The sequence below is a fragment of the Bos javanicus genome, chromosome 6 (genome assembly GCF_032452875.1).
Source record: "Bos javanicus breed banteng chromosome 6, ARS-OSU_banteng_1.0, whole genome shotgun sequence".
NCBI lineage: Eukaryota > Metazoa > Chordata > Mammalia > Artiodactyla > Bovidae > Bos > Bos javanicus.
Window position 1 is genome coordinate 12508031 of NC_083873.1, and position 26903 is coordinate 12534933.

Below are 26903 nucleotides of genomic sequence, written 5' to 3' on the forward strand. Positions count from 1 at the left end.
GACCTTCCACTCATATTTGCTCTTTGAATATTTTCAGGACCTTTTTCACCCCTAACCAAAAGAATTCGATTCCCTATTACTCAAACTATGAGGGAGGGATTCCCTCCAGGGCACAGGGCTAAGAGGACCAATTTGAAAAGTGATAATCAACCGCATCTCCTACCTTCTTCTCGTTCAGTTTGGAAGAAAACTAGCTCATCCACCTTGAGACCACTCTGCTGAAAGAGGAAACACTGAATACACACAGGCATGAGCTTACAGACAGTCTTCCCCAGTGACTCGGTGATAAAGGACCGGCCTGCCAATGCAGGAGACATGAAGTTTGATCCCTGGGTCAGGAAGATCCCCTGGAGAAGGAAATGGTGACCCCCTCCAATATTCTTCTTGCCTGAAAAACCCCATGAACAGAGGAGCTGGGCGGGCTACAGTCTATAGGCTCCCAAAAGAGTCGGACATGACTTAGTGGCTAAACAACAAAGCTTACAGACATGAAGTGAGAGGGAAATGAAGCCTTTGGGATGGCCAGTAGGCACTGCACTGGCAATTAGACGTGATGAGTGGGAAAGACAAAAAAAGACAAAATGTCCTTACAGGCAGGAGAAAAGCACAGAAGGAAACACTCTGTCACAGCTCAGTGATAAACCTGTCCCGGAGAGGGCCCCTTGCTGGGAAATTGCCACTGTGGGCTTCTGCCTCGTTCTTTATCTGCTCCCCTGCTCTCCAGCTCATGCTAAGGCCACCAGACTCCTTAAAATTCACGCAAGTGAACACATCTTACTTTTGGGAGACGTCAGGAAAGAGGTCTTTCACCACCCAATCTGTTACTCCTCCCCTAAGAGCCATCCCCAGGGTTTCAACCTTGAGGCTGGAGAAGCATTCTCACCTTGGACAGCTGCCCCCTGAACAAGGTTTGAAGGGCATGGGTCTGCTACAACAGATATATTTTTTTAAGTAAATACTACATCACTATAGGATACCCACTGCTTGAATCCACAGATTCAGAACTACAGATATAGAAGAACCAAGTTTATGGGGAAAGCCAATTGTAAATTATACAAGGGTTTTTGACAGCACAGAAATCAGGGTCCTTTTCAGGGTCCTTGATGGCTCAGTGGGTAAAGAATCCGCCTGCAATGCGGGAGACATTGAGCCCTGGGTCGGAAAGATCCCCTGGAAAAGAGAACAGCTACCCGTTCCAGTATTCTTTCCTGGAGAATTCCATGGACAGAGGAGACTGGCGGGCTACAGTTCATGGAGTTGCAGAGAGTCAGACATGACTTAGCAACTAACACTTTAACTTGAATTCAATGCTAACTAAAGTTCCTGTTTGTGGCCTATCAAACTTGCATTGTACATCTGTTTTAATTATTAAACAAAAAAACACTGACAAGAAACAAAGATTGTGCACGTTTAAAGATTAAATGCCTCCTTCTGGAATGCCAATGCCAGCCTTCCTTTGGGGATAATAACTCTCTTCCCAGGTGCAAGCCCAGACTGACTTGCTATGTACATGCTGGACTGTTCTTTTGAAACCTTGAGAAACCCTGATGTAACACTGACATGTTTAATGTTCTTTGTTTTGACAAGATACAAAACTGCTGAAAACTGCTTCTCAAAAAGTGCTGAGAGCATTTTCTCAGAGTAATCTGGAAAGCAGGCTTCTAGGCTAGTCCTTAGTTTGGCTCAAATAAAACACTTTATAATAAGAATAGAAGACTGTTTATTATTTTCACTGACAAAAGAAAATGCTTTGCTGGCTGCTTCATGATCACCAATGGCCGCTCTCATTCTTAACAGATTTGGTTTCTTTCCTCTTTCCCCTCCCAGCTTACTAGAAACATGATGAGCTCTATTACCCCTAAAGAATATACAGTGGAAGTTACAAACAGATTCAAGGGATTAGATCTGATAGACTGCCTGAAGAACTATGGATGGAGGTTCATGACATTGTTCAGGAGGCAGGGATCAAGATCATCCCCAAGAAAAAGAAATGCAAAAAGGCAAAATGGTTGTCTGAAGAGGCCTTACAAATAGCTGAGAAAAGAAAAGAAGCTAGAGGCAAAGGAGAAAAGGAAAGATATACTCATGTGAATGCAGAGTTCCAAAGAATAGCGAGGAGAGACAAGAAAGCCTTTCTCAGTGATCAGTGCAAAGAAATAGAGGAAAACAATGGAATGGGAAGGACTAGAGATCTCTTCAGGAAAATTAGACATACCAAGGGAACATTTCATGCAAAGAGGGGCTCAATAAAGGACAGAAACGGTATCGACCTAAAACAGAAGCAGAAGATATTAAGAAGAGGTGGCAAGAATACACAGAAGAACTGTACAAAAAAGGTCTTCATGACCCAGATAACCATGATAGTGTGATCACTCACCTAGAGCCAGACATCCTGGAATGCAAAGTCAAGTGGGCCTTAGGACGCATCACTATGAACAAAGCTAGTGGAGGTGATGGAATTCCGGTTGAGCTATTTCAAATCCTAAAAGATGATGCTGTGAAAGTGCTGCGCTCAATATGCCAGCAAATTTGGAAAACTCAGCAGTGGCCACAGGACTGGAAAAGGTCAGTTTTCTTTCCAATCCCAAAGAAGGGTAATGCCAAAGAATGCTCAAACTACCACACAATTGCACTCATCTCACACGCTAGCAAAATAATGCTCAAAATTCTCCAAGTCAGGCATGTGAACTGTGAACTTCCAGATGTTCAAGCTGGATTTAGAAAAGACAGAAGAACCAGAGATCAAATTGCCAACATCTGCTGGATCATCGAAAAAGCAAGAGTTCCAGAAAAATATCTACTTCTGCTTCATTGACTATGCCAAAGCCTTTACTGTATGGATCACACAAACTTTGGAATATTCTGAAAGAGATGGAAATACCAGACCACCTGCCCTGCCTCCTGAGAAATCTATATGTAGGTCAAACAGCAACAGTTAAAACTGGACATGGAACAACAGACTGGTTTCAAATTGGGAAAGGAGTACATCAAGGCTATATAGTCACCCTGCTTATTTAACTTATATGCAGAGTACATCATAAGAAATGCCGGGCTGGATGAAGCACAAGCTGGAATCAAGATTGCCGGGAGAAATATAAATAACCTCAGATATGCAGATGACACCACCCTTATGACAGAAAGCAAAGAAAAACTAAAGAGCCTCCTGATGAAAGTGAAAGAGGAGAGTGAAAAGCTTGGCTTAAAGCTCAACATTCAGAAAATCAAGATCACGGCATCTGGTTCCATCAGTTTATGGCAAATAGATGGGGAAACAATGGAAACAGTAACAGACTTTATTTTCTGGGGCTCCAAAATCACTGCAGATGGTAACTTGCAGTCATGCAATTAAAAGATGTTTGTTCCTTGGGTGAAAAGCTAGGACCTACCTAGACAGCATATTAAAAAGCAGAGACATTACTTTCCCAACAAACGTCTGTATAGTCAAAGTTATGGTTTTTCCAGTAGTCACGTATGGATGTGAGAGTTGGACTATAAAGAAAACTGAGCACCGAAGAATTGATGCTTTTGAACTGTGGTGTAGGAGAAGACTCTCGAGAGTCCCCTTGGACTGCAAGGAGATCCATTCTAAAGGAAATCAGTCCTGAATATTCATTGGTAAGACTGATGCTGAAGCTGAAGCTCCAATACTTTGGCCACCTGATGCATAGAACTGACTCACTGGAAAAGACCCTGGTGCTGGGAAAGATTGAAGGCAGGAGAAGGGGATGACAGAGGATGAGATGGTTGGATGGCATTACTGACCGGATGGACACGATTTTGAGCAAGCTCCAGGAGTTGGTGATGGACAGGGAAGCCTGGTGTGCTGCAGTCCACGGGGTCACAAAGAGTCAGACACGACTAAGGGACTGAACTGATAGGACCAGATGCCATGATCTTAGTTTTTCAAATGTGAATTTTAAGCCAGCTTTTTTCTCAGGAGACAGGTAAAGTGGTCTGGTATTCCCATCTCTTCAAGAATTTTCCACAGTTTGTTGTGATCCACAGTCAAAGGCTTTAGCATAGTCAATGAAGCAGAAGTAAATTTTTTTTCTGGAATTCCCTTGCTTTCTTTACGATCCAACAAATGTTGGCAATTTGATCTCTGTTCCTTTGTCTTTTCTAAGGCCAGCTTGTACATCTGGGAGTTCTCCGTTCACATACTGCTGAAGCCTAGCTTGAAGGATTTTGAGTATTACCTTACTAAAATGTGAAATGAGTGCAACTGTGTGGTAGTTTGAACATTCTTTCACATTATCCTTCTTTAGGATTAGAATGAAAACTGACCTTTTCCAGTCCAATGGCCACTGCTGAGTTTTCCAAATGTACTGACATATTTCACTTACTAGCATACAATATATTTCATTTCAGTATGCTTCTATAAACATTACTTTTAGTGACCTCACACTATTTACCTAAATGGTATCCCACTTATTTAACCATTTCTCTATTGTTGTACGTATGCTTCTTTTCATTTTTACTCTATCAACAGTAAGTAATGAACTTCTCATAGCTAACTTTTTGCACAGATCCTTGATTATTTCCTTAGAAAATTACCAGAGAAAAAAGTCATCCATTTAATTTTAGTCTCACAAAGCAGTTATAATTTATATGGCAAAAATCAAATACATTAAATTATATATCCAAGCTCTCTCAGTGGCAAAATTGTATCTAAAATCCAGGTTTCTCATTTCTTGTCTAGTGTATGTTCTACTCTCGAATCATCTAAAGCTCCTTGGTCACCATAGTGGAAGGACAGGTACTGCATAGGTGGGAAATTCCAGAACATTCTTACTAGTCATAGTTTTAGTTTTGAAATACTTGTTCTTTCCACTTAATTACATTCATCTCCATATATTCCTGCATATGGACTTTGCTGTTTAGGTTCTTGTTTGGGTTTTCTGTTTGTTTGTGTTTTTTTCTCTTCCACTTGTCCTTTAAAATTGACACATTTATTTTTCTAATATCATTTAGCTGCTTTTAAGTATTATTAGGCTGGCAAGTACACATAGACAGGCCTAGGAAGTCCTGATGGAATTAATCAGCCTAGATTATCAGTCGGGGAATGACAGATTGGTGAAAGTGACCATAAACACTCAAAAGAACCCATGATCCATTGAAACTTCTTCTTGTTAATTTTGTTCTATTAATTGGAGTTTCTAGAGAAATAGAACCAATAGGATATATGCATATATACAGTTATTACAAAAAATTAGCTTACGTAATTATGGAGACTGATTAAGGCCCACGATCTGCAAGATGGAGACCCAGAAAAGTCAATGGTTTGGTTCAACTCTGAAAGCCAAGGAATTTGAGACCTAAGAAAAATCATGTTTCCATTCAAGTCAGAAGGCAGGAAAATACCAATTGAAGTCTCAGTGCAAATGCACTGAGTCTGCCTGCAATGCAGGAGGACCTGGGTTTGATCCCTGGGTCAGGAAGAACCCCTGGAGAAGGAAATGGCAACCCACTCCAGTATTCTTGCCTGGAGAATCCCATGGACGGAGGAGCCTGCCATGGGGTCACAACAGTCAGACATGACATAGTGACTAAACCACCACCACCACACCATCCATTAGCCCTTAGAGCAATGTCACCAGATATCACACAGCCTTTAGAAAATTCTATTGCCATCAAGAGAAAATAGAACAGTTAAGACTTTAATAGTATTATGAAAATAGTTTTAACCTTATACAATCCTTGAAAATGTCTCGGGGATCCCACAGATGTTCTTGGGTCTTTAAAAATCAGAAAAAAAGTGTGCAGTAACTAATCAGAAATGAAGGCTTCACAAACAAAGCTATTTGGAATCCACTCTCGCCCAATACATTTATGGTGATGAACACAAACGGTGATTAGATACTAAACAGAGAATTAATTAATTCTCTGGATGAGAAAAAGTACAGGTCATCATTTATCAATAAGATCAGATGAAAAATATATCTGGATAGAATCAAGGAGGGAGAAAATGCAGCCAAACACAAAACTTGACTAGAGGAATATGATATGTGGAGAATGAGAGGAAGATGGAAAAGAAGTCAAGCATCGGGCTTCCCTGGTCATACAGCGGGTGGGAATCTGCCTGCCAGTTCAGGGGACGTGGGTTTGATCCTTGGTCTGGGAAGATCCACACACCATGGAGAACAAAGCCCATGCACAACTACTGAAGCCAGGCTCTGGAGTCTGCGAGCCACAACTACTGAGCCAGTGCACCTCGAGCCCGTGGTCACAGCAGGAGAAGCCACCGCAGTGAGAGCCCCATGCGCTGCAGCCAAGAGCAGCCCCTGCCCACCACAACTAGAGAAAGCCCCGTGCACAGCAAGGAAGACCTAGCACAACCAAAACATCTACTAATTTTTAAAAAGCCAGTACTGTTCTTACTGTGCATGGGGTTCTTGAGGCAAGAATGCTGAAGTGGTTTGGCATTCCCTTCTCCAGTGGACCATGTTTTGTCAGACCTCTCCATCTTGGGTGGCCCTACACAGCATGGCTCATCATTTCACTGAGTTATGCAAGGCTGTGGTCCAAGTGATTGGTTTGGTTAGTTTGCTGTGATTGTGGTTTTCATTCTGTCTGCCCTCTGATGGATAAAGATAAGAGGCTTGTGTAAGCTTCCTGATGGGAAGGATTGGCTGTGGGGAAAACTGGGTCTTGTTCTGGTGGGCAAGGCCATTCTCAGTAAGTCTTTAATTTTCTGCTGATGGGTGGGGCTGTGTTCCCTCCCTGTAGTTTGGCCTGAGGCCAAACTATGGTAGGGGTAATGACAGTAAGAGCAATCTCATTCAAAAGGACTTCTGCGAGCAAGTTGGGCCTCCCAGGACTGTTGCAGTCAGGGCCCCTGACAGGCCCCCACCCCTGTAGGTCACTGTCCACCCACACCTCTGACAGAGACTCTCAAGCACACACAGGCAAGTCTGGCTCAGTCTCTTATGAGGTCATTGATCCTTTCTCCTGGGTCCTGGTAAACACAGGGTTTTGTTTGTGCCCTCCAAGAGTCTCTGCTTCCCCAGTCCTATGGAAGTTCTGTAGTCAAACCCTGCTGACCTTCAAAGTCAGATTTGTTCGGGATACTCAGTCCCTTTGCCAGATCCCCAGGATGAGAAGTCTATTGTGGGACCTAGAACTTTCACAGCAGTGTGAGAACTTTAGGCTGAGCACTGAACAACCGATGCCTTTGAACTGTGATGTTGGAGAAGACCCTTGAGAGTCCCCTGGACAGAAAGGAGATCAAACCAGTTAATGCTAAAGGAAATCAGCCCTGAATAGTCACTGGAAGGACTATTACTGAAACTGAAGCTCCAATACTTTGGCCACCTGATGCGAAGAACTTACTCATTGGAAAAGACCCTGATGCTGGGAAAGACTGAAGGCAGGAGGAGAAGGGGACGACAGAAGATGCGATGGATGGATGGCATCACTGACTCAATGGACATAAGTTTGAGCAAACTCCAGAAGTGGTGAAGGACAGGGAAGCCTGACATGCTGCAATCCATGGGGTCACAAAGAGTTGAACACAACCAAGTGACTGAACACCAACAAAAAGCCAATATATACTTTGATATGGTTATGCGTCTTTATATTAAAAAAAAAAAAGTCAAGCATTCAAAATTAAGTATGCCAAGATGTAGTCTGGGGACTAGATTTACCTTCTAGCTTGAAACAATTTTAAAAACAGACAAAATGGCTAAAAAACAAACCATGGTTTTCAGACATTGGGTATTAGTTGCCACAGGAAGTGATCTCTGAGAAACAGGAAGAAACAAAGTAAGTCCTATGTTTACCCAAGTTCAGTGCCTAGAGAGTTTCCAACCATAATACAAAGTGGGAGTGGGGGCCCAAGACTTACTCAATAGTCTCCTTAAGTTGAGAGAAGAAAACAGGAGAACAGGGTAGCCAAGGCAAGTCCAGTTCACGGGGTCAAGTTCCAAGAAGAGACTGTAGAGTGAATGTGCTGGAAATTTGCAGAGGATACTCCTTGAGTCTTCAGCTGAGTAAGCATTAGCAAGGCTGGGAGAAAATTCCTAAAAGCTAATCATTAGGGGCCACACAGAGCTGGGAATAGTTTGTATTTCAATAGCCAGAGTGAGAAGTCCTTGTGGACTCACCTGTGAATTAGAGTACTCAGGTGTCAATAGAGTATCAAAGTGTACTTGGCCCTGTAGTGGGAGAAAATTAGCCTAAAGGATTTTCTGATCCCACCTAACAAACAGATCATTAGAAACAAGCCTCAAAAAGAATCAAACTCTTTCCAAGTAACTTAACTGAGTCACAGAAAAAAAATTTTAACTATAGGAGTACAAAATACCCAGCAATACATAAGGTAAAATTCACTGTGTCTGGCATATGATAAAAATCACCAGGCATGCAAAGAAGCAGGAAAACACAAACCATGATATGGAGAAAAATCAACAAAAATGATGAGATCGAGAAAGGGCACAAAATTATAAAATGAGTATAGAAGAGCATTAAAACAGTTACTATACTTCATATGTTCAAGAAAAGAAAGATTTGAGCATGTTAAGTGGAAATATTTAGGAAATATATATAGGAAAAGTTCCAAAAAGAACTTCGAGATACAAAAACAACTATGTTTGGGATTGAAATACAGTGGATGGGATTGTGAGTACATTAAACACTACAAAATAAATGAATTAACAAAGACAAAGTAGTTCAAACTATGCAAAATGAAGCAGAGGAAAAAACTAAAAAACACTGAAAGTGAAAGTCGCTCAGTCATGTCTGAGTCTTTGTGACTCCATTGACTATACAGTCCATGGAATTCTTTAGGCCAGAATACAGGAGTGGGCAGCATTTCCCTTCTCCAGGGGATCTTCCCAACCCAGGAACTGAACCAGTGTCTCCTGCATTGCAGGTAGGTTCTTTACCAACTGGAAAAATCATGAGCAGTTGATTAATGTGCTGTGAGCAACTTCAGGAAGCCTAAAACATGTGTAATTGAAATCTCCATAAAAAGAGATTTATTTCCATAGAAGGAAATAAAAAAAAATTTGAAGCGATTATTTAAGAGATATACAGAAATGGTATGGACCTAACAGAAGCAGAAGATATTAAGAAGAGGTGGCAAGAATACACAGAATTATACAAAAAAGATCTTCATGACCCAGATAACCATGATGATGTGATCACTCACCTAGAACCAGACATTTTGGAATGCAAAGTCAAGTCGGCCTTAGGAAGCATCACTATGAACAAAGCTAGTGGAGGTGATGGAATTCCAGTTGAGCTATTTCAAATCCTAAAAGATGATGCTGTGAACGTGCTACACTCAATACGCCAGCAAATATGGAAAATTCAGCAGTGGCCACAGGATTGGAAAAGGTCAGTTTTGTTTCCAATCCCAAAGAAAGGCAATACCAAAGAATGTTCAAACTACCACACAATTGCACTCATCTCACACACTAGCAAAGTAATACTCAAAATTCTCCAAGCCAGACTTCAACAGTCTATGAACTGTGAACTTCCAGATGTTCAAGCTGGCTTTAGAAAAGGCAGAGGAACCAGAGATTAAATTGCCAACATCTGCTGGATCATAGGAAAAGCAAGAGAGTTCCAGAAAAACATCTACTTCTGCTTCATTGACTATGCCAAAGCCTTTGACTCTCTGGATCACAACAAACTATGGAACATTCTTCAAGAGACAGGAATACCAGACCACCTGACCTGCCTCCTGAGAAATCTGTATGCGGGTCAAGAAGCAACAGTTAGAACCATACATGGAACAACAGACTAGTTCCAAATTGGGAGAGGAGTACATCAAGGCTATATACTGTCACCTTGCTTATTTAACTTACATGCAGAGTACATGATGTGAAATGCCAGGCTGGATGAAGCACAAGCTGCCTTGTAAGAAAAGCTATGACCAACCTAGACAGCATATTAAAAAGCAGAGACATTACTCTGCCAAAAAAGGTCTGCCTAGTCAAAGCTATGGTTTTTCTAGTAGTCATGTATGGATATGAGAGTTGTACTATAAAGAAAGGTGAATGCCAAAAAATTGATGCTTTTGAACTATGGTGTTGGAAAAGACTCGAGAGTCCCTTGGACTACAAGGAGATCCAACCAGTCAATCCCAGAGGAAATCAGTCCTGAATATTCATTGGAAGGACTGATGCTGAAGGTGAAACTGCAATACTTTGGGCCACATGATGCGAAGAACTGACTTACTGGAAAAGACCCTGATGCTGGGAAAGACTGAAGGCAGGAGGAGAAAGGGGTGACAGAGGATGAGATGGTTGGATGGCATCACCGACTCGATGGACACGAGTCTGAGCAAGCTCTGGGAGTTGGTGACGGACAGGGAAGCCTGGCGTGCTGCAGTCCATGGGGTCACAAGACTCGGACATGACTGAAAGACTGAACTGAACTGAAGAGATTGTTGCCAAAATTCCCCTAATTTGATTTTAAAAATATAACCATATCAGTCTGGATGTGATGTGTATTTCCTTTACGTTTCTTGTGCTCAGGGCTCACGAGCTTCTCAATCTGCAGGTTGTATGACACAGGAGTTCGGGGTGGAGAGAAACGGCAGGAACAAAGTCATTGAAAGGAGAGGTTTCAGTGCCCACAAGGAGGGTTGACTCAGATAGGAGCACTGACAGATCTTTTACATAACAGAACGAAAAGTGGATAACAGTAACTCACTACATACAGGAAAGTAGGTTTTAGATGAGCAGCAGGAAATTCTCTTTGCTTTGTTCCTACCGTTTCAATTTATAGAGGAAGCGAAATCCCCAGTCTAGTGTGGGGATGGAAGAAGGGATATCAGATTTTGAGAGGAACAGAAGGTAGGAAATATTGTTGGGGAAGGGAGGATAAGAAGAGGGCACACACTAGGGAGGTATGGTTGTATTGACAGGAAGTTCTGAGAGCACACTAGAGTTTACGGTCACAAAATATGAGACGCCAGCACAGTGAAATGTTTTTCTCCTGTTATGTTCATCTGCGTGGGTGCTGGTATTGAGCAAATCAATAATTGGGTTTAGTCGGGCTTATGCAAGGCAATTATCTAAAACTTCAGTTGAGTGGATACATATGTTAAAATCTGAAATATTAATAGAAGCTTTCTAGCAGAACTGAAGAGTTTCAGGTAGATAGAACAACATATGGAGAAACAGTGAAAGACGAAAATGTCAGGATACATTCAGAAATCTATGTGAAGTTTAGAGTTGCTGAAGCAAAAATTAGAAGAGCAGGGAAAGTACCAGGGAATAATACTAGAGAGACTCATGGTTTAGCATTTTCTTCTGGCAGGTAAATCTACTAAAAGTAGCAGATGGCAAATAACATGCATCGTAATGTATGGTAAGAATAATGGAACTTACTTATACATAATGGATAGAGAGACATTAAGGAGTTGTGATGAACTTTCCAAGAAACAAATGTCCAGGACCAGAGAGTTGCACTGCTCCATTCCACCAGACATTTAAGGAAGAATTAATACCAATCCTTCTTAAATTCTTCTAAAAGACAGAAGAGGAGGAAACACTTCCAAACTCATTTTATGAGGCCAGCATCAGGCTGATGCCAAAACCAGACAAGGACATTACAAATAAAGAAAAATACAGGCCAATATCCCCAATGAATGAACACAGATGAAAAAATCCTCAACAAAATACTAGCAATCAAATTCCATAATACATTAAAAGGATCATAAATTACAATTGAGTGGGATTAATTCCAGGGATGCAAGGAAGGTTTAACATAAGAAAATCAATCAACATGACATACCACATTAAAATAATGAAGGATAGAAATTGTACAATCCTTTCAATAGATCAGAAAAAGCATTTAACAAAATTCAACATATATTTGTGATAAAAACTCTCAATACAGTGAATATAGAGGGAATGTACTTCAACATAATAAAGTTTATATATGACAAGCCCACAGCTAACATCATATCCAATGATGTATGGGTATGGTATGTATGTATTTTTCCTAAACATCAGGAAAAATACAAGGGTGCCCATCCTCACCACTTCTATTCAACATAGTATTCAAAGTCCTATCCAGAGCAATTAGGCAAGAAAAATAAGTCATCCAAATTGAAAATGAAGTGAAACTGTCACTATTTGCAGACAACATGATATTTTACATACAGAAAACCCAAAAGATGCCAACAAAAAAACTGTTAGAATTAATCAACAAATTCAATAACGTTTCAGAATACAAAATCAATATACAAAAATCTGTTGTGTTTTTATACACCAAAAATGATGAGATGAAAAATTAAAAACACAACCCCATTTACAGCTGTATTAGGAGAAAATACTCAGGAATAAATTTAACCAGGAAAGAAAAAGATCTGTATGCTGAAAACTAAGATATTGATGAAAGAAACTGAAAACATAAATAAATGGAGAGATATTCCGTACTCAAGAAGTGGAAGAATATTGCTGAAAAGTCCACAGTACCCAAAGCAATCTACAGATTCAATGTAATCTCTATCAAAATTCCAATAGCATTTTCCACAAAAATCCTTAAATTGGTATGGAACTATAAAGATTCTGAATGACCAAAGCAAACTTGAGAAAGAAGCGAAGTTGGAAGCATCATGCTTCCTTATTTCAAATTATATTCAAAGCTATGGTAATCAGAACACTATGGTACTGGCATAAAAACAGATACATAAATTCACTGAACAGAAGAGAGCCCAGAAATAAACCCAAACTATATGATCAATTAATTTATGACAAAAGAGCCAAAAATACATAATGGCAAAAGGACAATCTCATCAATAAATGGTGTTAGAAAATGATGGACAGACACATGCCAAAGAATGAAATAGGCCATTGCTAAGCTAAGTCATTTCAGTCGTGTCTGACTCTGTGCGACCCCATAGACGGCAGCCCACCAGGCTCCCCCGTCCCTGGGATTCTCCAGGCAAGAACACTGGAGTGGGTTGCCATTTCCTTCTCCAATGCATGAAAGTGAAAAGTGAACGTGAAGTCACTCAGTCGTGTCTGACTCTTAGCGACCCCATGGACTGCAGCCCACCAGGCTCCTCCATCCATGGGATTTTCCAGGCAAAGTACTGGTGTGGGGTGCCATTGCCTTCTCCAGAAATAGGCCACTATCTTACACCAAACACAAAAATTAACTCAAAATGTATTAAACACTTAAGGCCTGAAATCATAAAAACTCATAAGAAGAAAACAGGTGATAAGCTCCCTGACGTTGGCATTGGCAAGGATTTTTGGATTTGACAACAAAAGCAAAACGAACAGGTGGGACTATATCAACTTCAGAGCGAAGGAAATCAAAGAAAATGAAAAGGCAACCTACCAAATGCAAGACAATAGTTGCAAATCGTCTACCTGATAAGGGGTTAATATCCAAAATCTATAAAGAACTCATACAACACAATAACAAAAAACAAACAATCCAGTTAAAAAAAATTAGTGGAAGTTCTAAACATATGTCTCCAAAGAAGACATACAGATGGCAAACAGATATACACAAATAGATGCTCAAGATTACTAATCAATGAAACACACATCAAAACCAAAATGGGGTATCACTTCAGACGTGTTACAATGGCTATTATCAAAAAGACAAGAAATAATAGGCATTAAGAATGGAGAGAAAAGAGAACTCTTATACACTGCTGGTGGGAATGTAAATTGGTGCAATCATGGAAAACAGTACGGAGATTCCTCAAAAAATTAAAAATAGAACATATGACCTAGTCATTTCACTTCGGGGCATTTCCCCAGGGGAAACAGAAACACGAACTCAAAAAGATAGTTACATTCCCATTTTCATGGCAGCTCTATTCACACTAGTCAGTATAAGAAGCAACAAAACGCCCATCAAAGGATAAATGGGTAAAGAAAGCGTGGTGTATATACACAATGTTTATCAGCCATAAAAAAAGAGGAAATCTTGCCATTTGTAACAAGGATGGACCTTGAGGGCATCCTGCTGATGATTATATGTAGAATCTTAAAAAAAAAAAAAAAAAACTGAGCTCATAGATACAAATAACGGATTGGATGAAGGTGGAGGGAGGTGGTAGGAGAAATGGGTGAGAATCAAAAGGTGCAAACTCCAAGTCATAAAATAAGTCATGGATACAGTAATCAAGACAGTATGGTACCAGTACAAAAACAGACATATAGATCAATGGAGCAAGACAGAAAGCCCGGAGATAAACCCACACGTCTATGGGCACCTGATCTATGACAAACGAGGCAAGAACACACAAGGGAGGAAAGACAGCCTCTTCAGTAGGTGGTGCTGGGGAAACTGGACAGCCACATGTAAAAGAATGACATTAGAGCACTTAGCATCATGCACAAAAATAAACTCAAAATGGACTAAAGACTTCAATGTAAGTCCAGAAAGTATAAAACATTTAGAGGAAAACATGGGCAAAACACTGACATAAATCACAGCAATATCCTCTTTGACCCACCTGCTAGAGTAATGGAAATAAAACAAAAACTAACAAGTGGGACCTAATTAAACTTAAAAGGTTTGGCACAGCAAAGGGAACTATAAACAAGATGAAAAGACAACTCTCAGAATGGGAGAGAATAATAGCAAATGAAACAACTGGCAAAGGATTTTCAAAATATACAAACAGCTCATGCAGCACAATACCAGAAAAACAACCAACCCAATAAAAAGTGGGCAGAAGACCTAAACAGACATTTTTCCAAAAAAGACAGACAGATGGCCAAGAAACACATGAAAAGATGCTCAACATTGCTCATCATTAGAGAAATGCAAATCAAAGCTACAATGAGGTACTACCTCACACCAGTTAGAATGGCCATTATCAAAAAAAACCTACAAGCAATAAATGCCGGAGAGGGTGTGGAGAAAAGGGAACCCTCTTGCACTGTTGGAGGGAATGCAAATTGATACAGCCCCTATGGAGAACAGTATGGAGATTCTTTTAAAAACTGGGAATAAATATAACCCAGTAATCCCACTACTGAGCATATGCTCTGAGAAAACCATGATTGAAAAAGACACACGTACCCAGCACTAGTTACAATCACTAGGACACGGACGCAACCTCGATGTCCATCGACGGATGAATGGATACAGAAGCTGTAGTACATATATACAAGGGACTACTACTCAGTCATTTGAGTCAATTCTCGTGAGATGGATGAACCAGAGCCTGTTATACAGAGTGAAGTAAATCAGAAAGACAGAATATCATATATTAACGCGTATGTATGGAATTGCGAAAAATGGTACTGATGAACCCATCTGCAGAGCAGGGATAGAGACACAGACACAGAGAACAGACTTTGGACACAGCGTGGGAAGAAGAGGGTGGGACAAGTTGAGAGAGGAGCATTGAAACATATATACTACCACATGTGAAATAGATGGCTAATGGGAATGCGCTGTACAGCACAGGGAGCTCAACACAGTACTCTGTGACAACGTAGAGGGGCAAGGTGGAGTGGGGGGAAGGTTCGAGAGGGAGGGGACATAATATACTCATGGCTGATTCATGTTATTGTGTGGCAGAGGCCAATACAATATTGTAAAGCAATTATCCTCCAATTAGAAGTAAAATAAGCCATGGGGATGTAATATACAGCATGGTGTCCATAGTTAATAAAACAGAACTGCATATTTGAGCAGAGAAGGCAATGGCACCCCACTCCAGTACTCTTGCCTGGAAAATCCCATGGACGGAGGAGCCTGGTAGGCTGCAGTCCATGGGGTCTCGAAGAGTCGGACACAACTGAGCGACTTCACTTTCACTTTTCACTTTCATGCATTGGAGAAGGAAATGGCAACCCACTCCAGTGTTCTTGCCTGGAGAATCCCAGGGACGGGGGAGCCTGGTGGGCTGCCGTCTATGGGGTCGCACAGAGTCGGGCACGACTGAAGTGACAGCAGCAGCAGCAGCATATTTGAGAGCTGCTAAAAGAATAGTCTTAAAAGTCCTCATTATGAGGAAAAAAAATTATAACTGCATATGATGATGGATGTTAAATAGATATTATGGTGATCATTTTGTAATACATACAAATATCAAATTGCCTTGCTGTTTATCTGACACTAATATAATTATTCATATCGATTATACTTCATATAAATAATTTTGAATCATGTGTATATAGGACACAATGAAGTGAACTGAGAAATTAAAAATGCTTCTGCTTCTATATCCTATATACATTTTCTCCAACTGGTGTGACCTTGTTTGACTCTTCACATTAGGTTTGCTTTGAGAAGTCATTTTCCAAAATTCACCAGTCTAGTAATAAAATGTACTACTTAAAAAAAAAAAAGAAAAAGGAATGATTTGGCTAGTTCTGTATTTTAGAGAGATCACTCTGGTACAATGTGGAGCATATACTGAAGTGGGTCAAGATGAGAGATGTGGATTCTGGGGCAGGCAAAATAATAACCATCTAAACATGCCCATGTCCTAATCCCTAGGACCTGGGAATATGTTATCTTATATGGCAAAAAAGAGACAGATGTGAATAAATTAAGGATCTTGAGATGGGGAGGTAACCCTGGATTACCTGGGTGGACCTAGGATAGTCACAAGAGTCCTTAAAAAGGGAGAAACACAGGCAGAAAAATTAACGAAGATGTGATTACAGAACCAGCTATGAGAGAGAGGGACAGACTTGAAGACCCTATACTTCTGGCTTTGAAAATGGGGGAAGGTATATGAGGCAAGGAACACAAGTGGTCTCTAAGAGCTGAGAAAGGCAAGCAAGCAGATACTGTCAGAGAGCCTCAGAAGGTACACACTGATTTCAGTCCAAGGAGAATTCTGACTCTCATAATTGTAAGAAAATAAATACGAGCTGCTTTAAGCCACTACGTTTGTGGGAGTTTCTTACAGATGCAGTAGGAAACTCATACAACTAGGAATTTAAGGCAGTTCCCCCAGGTGAATGATGGAAATTCCTGAGCCCTGGTGATAACAGTACATATGGAGGAAAAAACAATGAATTAACTGGATATTTATTATTTGCAGCCATAGAAAGTTACCCCCTTCATGGATCACAGCCTTGCCATGGCAGAGGGGCTTGCATAACTCGATGAAGCTATGAGCCATGCTGTGCAGGGCCACCCAAGATGGATGGGTCATTGTAAAGAGTTCCAACAAAACGTGATCCACTAGAGGAGGGAATGGCAAACCACTCCAGTGTTCTTTCAGTGAGAACTCCATGAGCAGTATGAAAGGGCAAAAAGATACGACACTGGAAGATGAGCCCCCCAAGGTCTCTTGAAGGTGGCCAATATGCTACTGGGGAAGAGCAGAGAGCAATTACAAATAGTTCCAGAAAGAATTGAAGCGGCTGGGTCAAAGCAGAAACAACTGTGTTGTGTATGTGTCTGGGGGCAAAAGTCAAGTCTGATGCTGTAAAGAACAGCACTGCATAGGAACCTGGAAAGTCAGGGCCATGAATCAAGGTAAATTGGACATGGTCAATCAGGAGATAACAATAATGAACTGACATCTTAAGAACTGGTGAACTAAAATGGACGGGAAAGGGCAAATTAAATTCAGATGACTATTATATCTACTACTGTGGGCAAGAATCCCTTATAAGAAATGGAGTAGCTCTCATAGTCAACAAAAGAGTCTAAAATGCAGTACTTGGGTACAATCTGAAAAATGACAGGAAGATCTCATTTCATTTCCAAGGCAAACCATTCAACATCATAGTAATCCAACTCTATGCCCCAATCACTGATGCTGAAGTTGACCAGTTCTATGAAGACCTACAACACCTTCCAGGATTAACACCAAAAAAGATGTCCTTTTCATCATATGTGGAGAAGGCAATGGTACCCTACTCCAGTACTCTTGCCTGGAAAATCCCATGGACAGAGGAGCCCCGTAGGCTGGAGTCCATGGGGTCGCTAAGAGTCGGACAGGACTGAGCAACTTCCCTTTCACTTTTCACTTTCACGCATTGGAGAAGGAAATGGCAACCCGCTCCAGTGTTCTTGCCTGGAGAATCCCAGGGATGGGGGAGCCTGGTGGGCTGCCGTCTGTAGGGTCGCACAGAGTCGGACACGACTGTAGTAACTTAGCAGTTTCATCATATGGGGTTTGGGGGTAAAAGTAGAAGTCAAGAGATACCTGGACCAACAGCAAGTTTGGCCCTGGAGTACAAAATGAAGGAGGGAAAAGGTTAACACTTTTATGGAGAGTACACCCTGGTCATAGCAAGCACCCTTTTCCAGCAGCAAGAGACATCTCTACACATGGAAATGACCAAATGGTCAATACTGAAATTATATTGATTATATTCTTTGCAACCAAAGATGAAGAAGCTCTATACGGTCAGCAAAAACGGGACCTGGAACTGATTGTGGCTCAGATTGAATTCCTTATTAAAAAATACAGGCTTAAATTGAAGAAAGTAGGGAAAACCACTAGGTCATTCAAGTACGACTTAAATCAAATCCCTTATGATTATACAGTGGAGGTAACAAATAGATTTAAGGGATAAGATCTGGTAGACAGAATGTCTGAAGAACTATGGACAGAGATTCACAATATTGTACAGGAAACAGTGACCAAACCCATCCTCAAGAAAAAGAAATGCAAGCAGGCAAAGTAGTTGCCTGAGGAAGCTTTACAAATACTGAGAAAAGAAGAGAAGTGAAAGGCAAAAGAGAAAGAGAAAGATATACCCAACTGAAAGCAGAGTTCCAGAGAATAGCAGTAGTCACGTAGGGATGTGAGAATTGGACCATAAAGAAGGCTGAGTGCTAAAGAATTGATGCTTTCTAATTTTGGAGCTGGAGAAGGCTCTTGAGAGTCCCTTGGACAGCAAGGAGATCAAACCACTCAATCCTAAAGGAAATTAACCCTGATAAAGGATAGAAGTGGTAAGGAATAATGGAAGCAGAAGAGATTAAGCAGAGGTGGCAAGAATGCACAGAACTATACAAAAAAGGTCTTAATGACCCAGATAATTACGAAGGTGTGGTAACTCACCTAGAGCTTGACATCCTGGAATGTGAAGTCAAGTGGGCCTTAGGAAGCATTACTATGAACAAAGCTAATGGAGGTGGTGGAATTCCAGCTGAGCTATTTCAAATCCTAAAAGATGATGCTGTTAAAGTGCTGCAGTCAATATGCCAGAAAATTTGGAAAATTCAGCAGTGGCCACAGGACTGGAAGAGGTTAGTTTTCGTTCCAATCACAAAGGGCAAGGTCAAAGAATGTTCAAACTACCGCACAATTGCACTCATTTCACATACTAGCAAAGTAATGCTCAAAATATTCAATATAGGCTTCAGCAGTATGTGAACTGAGAACTTCTAGATATATAAGCTGGGTTTCAAAAAAGCAGAGGAACCAGATGAAATTGCTAACATTCACGGTATCACAGAAAAAGCAAGGGAATTTCAGAAAAACACCTTTTCTGCTTCACTGAATGTGCTAAAGCCTTTGACTGTGTGGACTGCAACAAACTGTAGAAAATTCTTCAATAGATTGGAAAATCAGACCACCTTTCTTGCCATCTGAGAAACCTGTATGTGGGTCATGAAGCAACAATTAAAACTGGACACGGCACAAATGAATGGTTCAAAATTGGAAAGAAGTATGGCAGGCTGTATACTGTCACCCTGCTTATTTAACGTTAATGCAGAGTATATCATGCAATATGCCGGGCTGGATGAATCACATGCTGGAATCGAGATTGCCAGGAGAAACATCAACAACCTCAGAAATGTAGATGATACTACCCTGATGGCAGAAAAGTGAAGAGGAACTAAAAATCCTTTTGATGAGGATGAAAGAGGAGAGTAAAAAAGCTGGCTTGAAACTCAACATTCAAAAAAATGAAGATAATAGCATCTTGTCCTATCAAATCATGGAAAATAGAAGGGGAAAAAATTAAAGTAGTGACATATTTTTATTTTCTTGGGCTCCAAAATCACTGCAGACTGTAACTGCAGCCATGAAATTAAAAGATGCTTGCTCCTTGGAAGGAAAGCTATGACACACCTAGACAGCATATTAAAAAGCAGAGACATCACTTTGCCAACAAAGGTCCATATAGTCAAAGCTATGGTTTGTACAGTAGTCATGTACAGATGTGAGAGCTGGAGCATTAAGAAGGCTAAACACCACAGAACTGATGCTTTTGACTACAGTTCTGGAGAAGACTCTTGAAAGTCCCTTGGATAGCAAGGAGATTAAACCAGTCAGTCCTAAAGGAAGTCAACCCTGAACATTCCTTAGATGGACTGATGCTGAAGCTACAATACTTTGGCCATCTGATGCAAAGAGCCCACTCACTGGAAAAGACCCTGATGCTGGGAAAGATTGAGGGCAGGAGGAGAAGGGGACAACAGAGGATGAGATGGTTGGAAGGCATCATCAACTCAGTGGACATGAATATGAACTAACTCCGGCTGATAGTGGAGGACTGGGGAGCCTGGAGTACTACAGTCTACAAGGTCACAAAGAGCCGGACACAACTTAGTGACTGAATAGTAACAGAAAATTAGGATTCTGGCATCCAGATCAGAAAGAAATGTGCCCTAAAAGGGAGAATATGGTAGATGACCAACTCACCACTACAAATTGTTCTCCTTCCTAAGTACAATACCGTCACTGGAAAGCAGCTGCCTGACCCTGAGGAGGGATTACACATCTCATCCCCCACCTCTCGGGCAGGGAGTGGTCATGTGACTGCGCCTTGCCAACAGAATGTGAACAGAAACGCTGTGTGTCACTTCCAAGGCAAAGACCTGAAACTCCAGGTGTGCACTCTGCACTCGTCCCGTCCTCTGCTGAGTGAGAATCCTGAGGCTCCGGGTGGCGGGCGGGCAGCAGGCGCAGGGCCACAGTATGTGCGCTCGGTCGCTTTGGTCCCGTTCGCTTCTTTGCAATGTTATGCACTGTAGCCCATCAAGCTCTTCCGTCCGTAAGATTCTCCAGGCAAGAATGCTGAGTGGGTGACCATTTCCTTCTCCAGAGGATCTTCCCGACCCATTGATCAAACCCACAACTCCTGCAACTCCTGCGTTGACAGGTGGATTGCTTATCACTGAGCCACCTGGGAAGCCCCACAGTATGAATGGAGGTCCTCAATTCTCCACATGAAAGGTGACTTGTTGACACAGAACACTCACATAGGTCTGTGTGAGGAGCAGGAAACACACTTGTGTTTTCCAGATCACTTATTTTGAGACATTTATTTTCACCCTAAAAATTGGTCCTGCAACTAGAGTGCTCTTCTAACAGAATCCTGCAACAAACGCCATCATTCAGGGGATGGCAGAAATTGATGGAGGAAATTGGAAAGATGGAGAGCTATTTATGCAGTGGCAACTGATTTGGAAAGAAACTTGGCTGCCAATAACTAAGTACCTGCCAAACTTGTAGCTCTAAATTAGAATGTTGTGTTAGCTCATTACTGGCTGTTTTTAGCACGCTGTTGGAAGAAAGATGGAGTCAGGCAAGAATTGACCAGTTTGCAAGCAAACATGAAAGGAAATACAGAGAATGCAGCTATCCAGGTTTTCTCACAATTGTAAAGTCTGCCTAATTCTAGAACTCAAACACTAATAGGCAACTGAAAAGGTTTTGAACAGCAGAGGTTCTTTATGTTTTCAGTTAAACAACATGAGTTAGTTCTGGAACAAAAATCAGAATAAAGGACATTTCCTTTCCATCTAAGCCTGTTAAGATAGATTTAAGATAGTCATCATTAAGTTAAGAGAAAGATGTGGGGCAAGAAAGCTAGGAAATAAAGCATACCAGAGAATGAGGTCTGGGATAAATGTTTAGACGTACGTTCTCATCTATGAAACTGCCTGGAACAGGAAGCTACTTTAAGTTATGGTGGGAGGAAATTATACTGTTGAAGAACCCAGAATGCTGAATTAAAATGTTGTTTATGGTACAGTCACTATAGAGAACTGTATGGAGTTTCCTTAAAAAACTAAAAATAGGCCTACCATATGATCCAGCAATCCCACTCCTGGGCATATAACAAGATAAAACCAGAATCTGAAAAGATGCATGCACCCCAGTGTTCACAGGAGCACTATTCATAGTAGCCAAGACATGGAAGCGGCCTAGATGTCCTTTGATAAAGGGATGGATACAGATGCGGTACATACACAACAGACTATGACTCACACATAAAAAAGAATGAAATAAAGCCATTTGTGGATCTAGAGATTATTCTTCTAGTGAAGTCAGACAGAGAAAAACAAGTATCACTAGATATCACTTACATGTAGAATCTAAAAAAAAAAAATGATACAAATGAATTTATTTACAAAACAGATTCACAGACTTAGAAAACAAACTTAAGGTTATCAAAAGGGAAAGGTACAGGGGAGGGATAAATTAGGAGGTTGGGATTAACATATACACACAACTATATATGGTTTTTCCAGTGGTCATGTATGGATGTGAGAGTTGGACTGTGAAGAAAGCTGAGCACCGAAGAATTGATGCTTTTGAACTGTGGTGTTGGAGAAGACTCCTGAGAGTCCCTTGGACTGCAAGGAGATCCAACCAGTCCATTCTGAAGGAGATCAGCCCTGGGTGTTCTTTGCAAGGACTGATGCTAAAGCTGAAACTCCAGTACTTTGGCCACCTCATGTGAAGAGTTGACTCATTGGAAAGGACTCTGATGCTGGGAAGGATTAGGGGTGGTAGGAGAAGGGGACAACAGAGGATGAGATGGCTGGATGGCATCACTGACTCGATGGACGTGAGTCTGAGTGAACTCTGGGAGATGGTGGAGGCCTGGCGTACTGCGATTCATGGGATCGCAAAGAGTTGGACACGACTGAGTGACTGAACTGAACTGAACTGATATATAAAATAGATAATTAGCAAAAACCTACTGTATAACACAGGGAACTCTACTCAAAACTCTGTAATAACCTATAGGGAAAAGAATCTTAAAAAGAATAGATACAGTAAGTTATCCATATATGAACCTTCAAGCGATAAACTTTCAAAGACATAAAAGCGCATTCACAAAGTCCAATCACTTAAGTTAGTTCACGTTTCTGGCATTATCTGTAGAAGTTTGGTACTCAGGCAAATTTTGTTGGACTTATGAACAAACTGGACTTACAAACACACTCTTGGAATGGACCTCGTTTGTCTATAGGCGACTTGCTTATGTATACACATAGCTGAATCACTATGTATACATCTGAAACTATCATTACGTAAATCAACTATTCTCCGATATAAAATAAAAATTAAAAAAAATAATAGTTCAGTGCCCATGAAAAAAAATCCTGCTGAATGTTTTAAGCATTATCCTCAAACCCCCAAATTTACACAAACAGCAAGCTGAACAGAGGCAAAGGACATTCTCCAACATTCACTCCATCATGGCTATTTCCACCAGTAGAATTGCTTCCAGAGAGCTGGTTCCATATTCAATCAAGAGACACTTCCCTCACCTCCCACCCACCCCCTGGCCAGCACAGAGGGACTTCACAATGTCACAAACTCAGCATGATTTCAACTCTGCCAGGGAGCAGGGACTGCTGTGTGACTCCCATTTTTCCTCTGAATCATTGAATGCCCCAGTGTTTTTAGGTCTGTTAAAACAAAACTAAAATTTTCAGATCTTACTGCAGCAAAAGCGGTCATCACTGGTGCCATCCTGCCACGCCGGAATTTGGCTGTAGTCACGGAACACCTGGGCACAGGGCAAGCACCGGGGCTGGGCGTCCAGGACCTTGCTCCGGTGCATTGCACTCTCAGCTGGGAAACTTAGGTGTGGTGTGCGTGAGGCCAGAGCTCCACATGGGGCCAGGAAAGGCCAGGCAACCACAACATATCTGTGGGCTAGATGAGAGGCCCAGATGAACTTAAGGACGCTAGCATGGGACTCTTAGTTTTTCAAGATCTATACACTCCAAACCCTTATTCACCCCAGCTGTAGCGTCTGGGCTTTCCCTGGTTTGGGGAGGACTTAATTCTGATGATGGGAAAGCAAAGGACTTAATTACTTGCTTCAGTATCATTTACTATTGACTGAAAAGTGAACCAGATGGTATTACAGCCATGGAAGAAAATCCAAGTTTACGGAAGAACCTAATGGGTGAACACACCCAGTCGGCACCAGTATTTTATCTGTACTTCCTCTTCCAGCCTCTGGGGACCTCTTTGCCTGACTTCAGAACTATTGCTATGAGCTCAGAAGTGGTTACTCTGGAAAAGGAGCAGTGTTAGGCCATGCACAGGAAAACTTCCAATGACAAACTCCCTGCTTGTCTCAGGAAGTTCCTGGATTTTCCTGAATGGGACTACTGAAACCCAGAGGAAGGCACTCTTCAGGTAACCCTCACAGCAGAAACCTATGGTTGGTATGTGTCTTGGAGGAAAAAGGAATCATACTTGCTCTTGGCTCAGCATCGTTATACCTCCAGACTGTTTTTGGTTTTATTTGGCAGTGACATTGCAGATAAACTCCATTTCTTGAATGACAGGATATATACATACGAAAAAGATACCAATATGATATTTGGTTACCCAACTTCTTTCAAATGTCAAGTCCAGAAATGTCCAAGTTGTCCCAGACAGTACATTTTCAGAATTCCAGACGATACTGTGATAAATGACATCAAAGCTTCAAGCTTTATAATTATAAAAGACTCTCTTCGTCATTCCCCAAATGAAACAGCAAAATACAGCAAATTGAACTCACTAATATTTTTATAAATCCAACTCAGAAGAAAGATGCCATTGCCAGCTGTTTTATTCATCTTAACTTGTGCATTGTGAATAAATGTTACAGTTTTTTTTCTGTTAAAAAAAAGATGATTACCTAAATGGAGGTTTTGAGTGTCTCAGGAGGGAGAAGTCAGAAGTGGGATATTGATAGGTTTCAAAGTTTGGGATCAATTGGTTTAGGGCAGGTCATTCAAGGTGAAGAAGTACTTGAGACAAGGCACAGTGGTGCTAGATCAGTCTAGGAGAGGTATATGTCAGTGAAAGGGCAGATCTCGAAGCACATCCTTGATATGCAAGATGTTACAACATTTGAGCTATTTACCCAGGTGACAAGACCATTATATCTTAACAAAAAATCTGTGGGAATTTCCTAAAGCAAACCATCAAATTACTTCTTGATTTACACCCACGTCTTTCCAGGTCAGCGTTTTCCTGGAACGGACAACAAAACTGTGGCCCACAATGCTTAGTTAAGTCCCACTGACACAAGGTCTCAGTTCTCACTATCCTAGCTAACCAGTACCCGCTCTACCATGATATGGGTGCCAGGGAGTGGCTTTTAATTGAAATGTTGCCAGACCAACAGGAACAACGTAAAAACTTGTGAAGAAGACATTCCTCATCCAGAGATCTAAGATGTGGGGGATGCCTTGATTGAAAATTCCCTGGGGAGGGAGTAGGGATATTCTGTGTTTAGAAAGAAGTTCGAATGTGGATACTGGCTGCCCAGATGGGTGGAACAAGCAGGAAACACTTAACCTGATCATCACAAATTTTGGGCTTCCCTTCCATGGCCTAGAATCATCACTGTGAAGCAGCTGCCCAGCTGGAGGCCACATTTCCCATCTTCCTGCAAGGGTAGGTAAAGCCTTGGGACTGGTCCCAGGAATGTGAATGCCATGAGACTAGAAGTGAGGCAGCTTACTTTCAAAGTGGAAATCTGTGAAACAGATGTGCATTCTCCATGTTCTCCTTCTCCTCTGGTACTGAAGGAAAAGTATTTTCGAACTCTAGAGTAAGGCCAAGTCACAAGGGAAGATGCCTAAATGTCTGAGTCTACATCTGAAAAGCTGCCCACAGACCAGAGGTTCTCACTGTGGTTTGACAGGCAATGTAGATATTAACTTCTCTTGGGTTAAGCCACTGAGATGTGGTAGCATATTTATAATGGTGGTGGTGGTTTAGTCGCTAAGTTGTGTCTGACTCTTGCGACCCCATGTCCTGTAGCTTGCCAGGCTCCTCTGTCCATGGGATTCTCCAGGCAAGAATACTGGAGTGGGTTGCTGTTTTCTTCTCCAATATTTATAATAGTAGGTAGTATTGTTCTAACTAATGCATGGGGCTAATTATAAAAGATGGAAAATATGTATCAATAGCAACATTTGATACATTCATTTCAAAAGCAGTATAAGCACATATGTATGGAATAATCATGCCATTGTTGTAACAACCAACATCCATATAAATAGAAGAAACATGGAAGAATATTGATTAAAATATTAATAAACATGTCTGAATACTGGTATTACTGATAATTCCTGTCACAGTTTATGCTTTTCTGAATTTTCCAAATGCTCTACACTAAGATATTTTTGACATAAGGAAAAAGGGTTTTTTTTAAGATTTTTTGCTATTAATAACTAGATGTGAATATCTCTAAGACATAAACCATTACTACTATGTCCTGGCAAATAGTAGGTTCTCAACAAATATCTACTTAATAATAATAATAATTACCAATGAGGCTCTCACACAGTAGCTTTTAGTTTCCCAGGGGTTGGTGATAGAAGTGGAGGGTTATACAGGTGCTTTTTCAGAGTTGTGCTCGAAGATGTTCTTTTTTCAATAAAAAGCAACTTCATGAGTAAGTCATTTTTTAAAATAAGAGTGATTGGAAAGTAATACCAAAATGAACTTTACTCAGGCACAGTTTTAAAAGTGTAAGGCTGACACAGCAGCTTTCCAGACATGCCTGACCTAATACTGCTGTGACTCGCAATCAAGAGCCCTCGCCCGCGTAAGCAGTTGGTTCCTGAAACCGCCTGGGATCAGGGTGGAGCTGCTGGTAGCGGTGTTTTCTCCCCAGGGGGATGGTGCAGTGCCATCCAGGTCTGCCTGCCTATGAAAACAGGCCTTCCATCACCATAGCAGCAAGACTGATCATCTCATTCTGACTAAAGAGGTCTCTGCTCCCAATTCCGGG

At 41.2% G+C, this 26903-nt stretch overlaps 1 long non-coding RNA gene and 1 pseudogene across 2 annotated transcripts in view; one reads left to right on the forward strand and one right to left on the reverse strand.

The window, feature by feature from the left end:
• The window catches only part of LOC133249238 (uncharacterized), a 60873-nt gene extending 34180 nt beyond the window's left edge, over positions 1–26693 (reverse strand). For both annotated transcript variants that reach the window (XR_009736884.1, XR_009736886.1), the window contains exon 1: positions 26438–26693. This is a non-coding gene — a long non-coding RNA (uncharacterized LOC133249238). The remainder of the gene's footprint in view (positions 1–26437) is intronic.
• On the forward strand, positions 24032–24588 carry LOC133250009 (popeye domain-containing protein 3-like; annotated as a pseudogene).
• Positions 26694–26903: the final 210 nt, after the last annotated feature.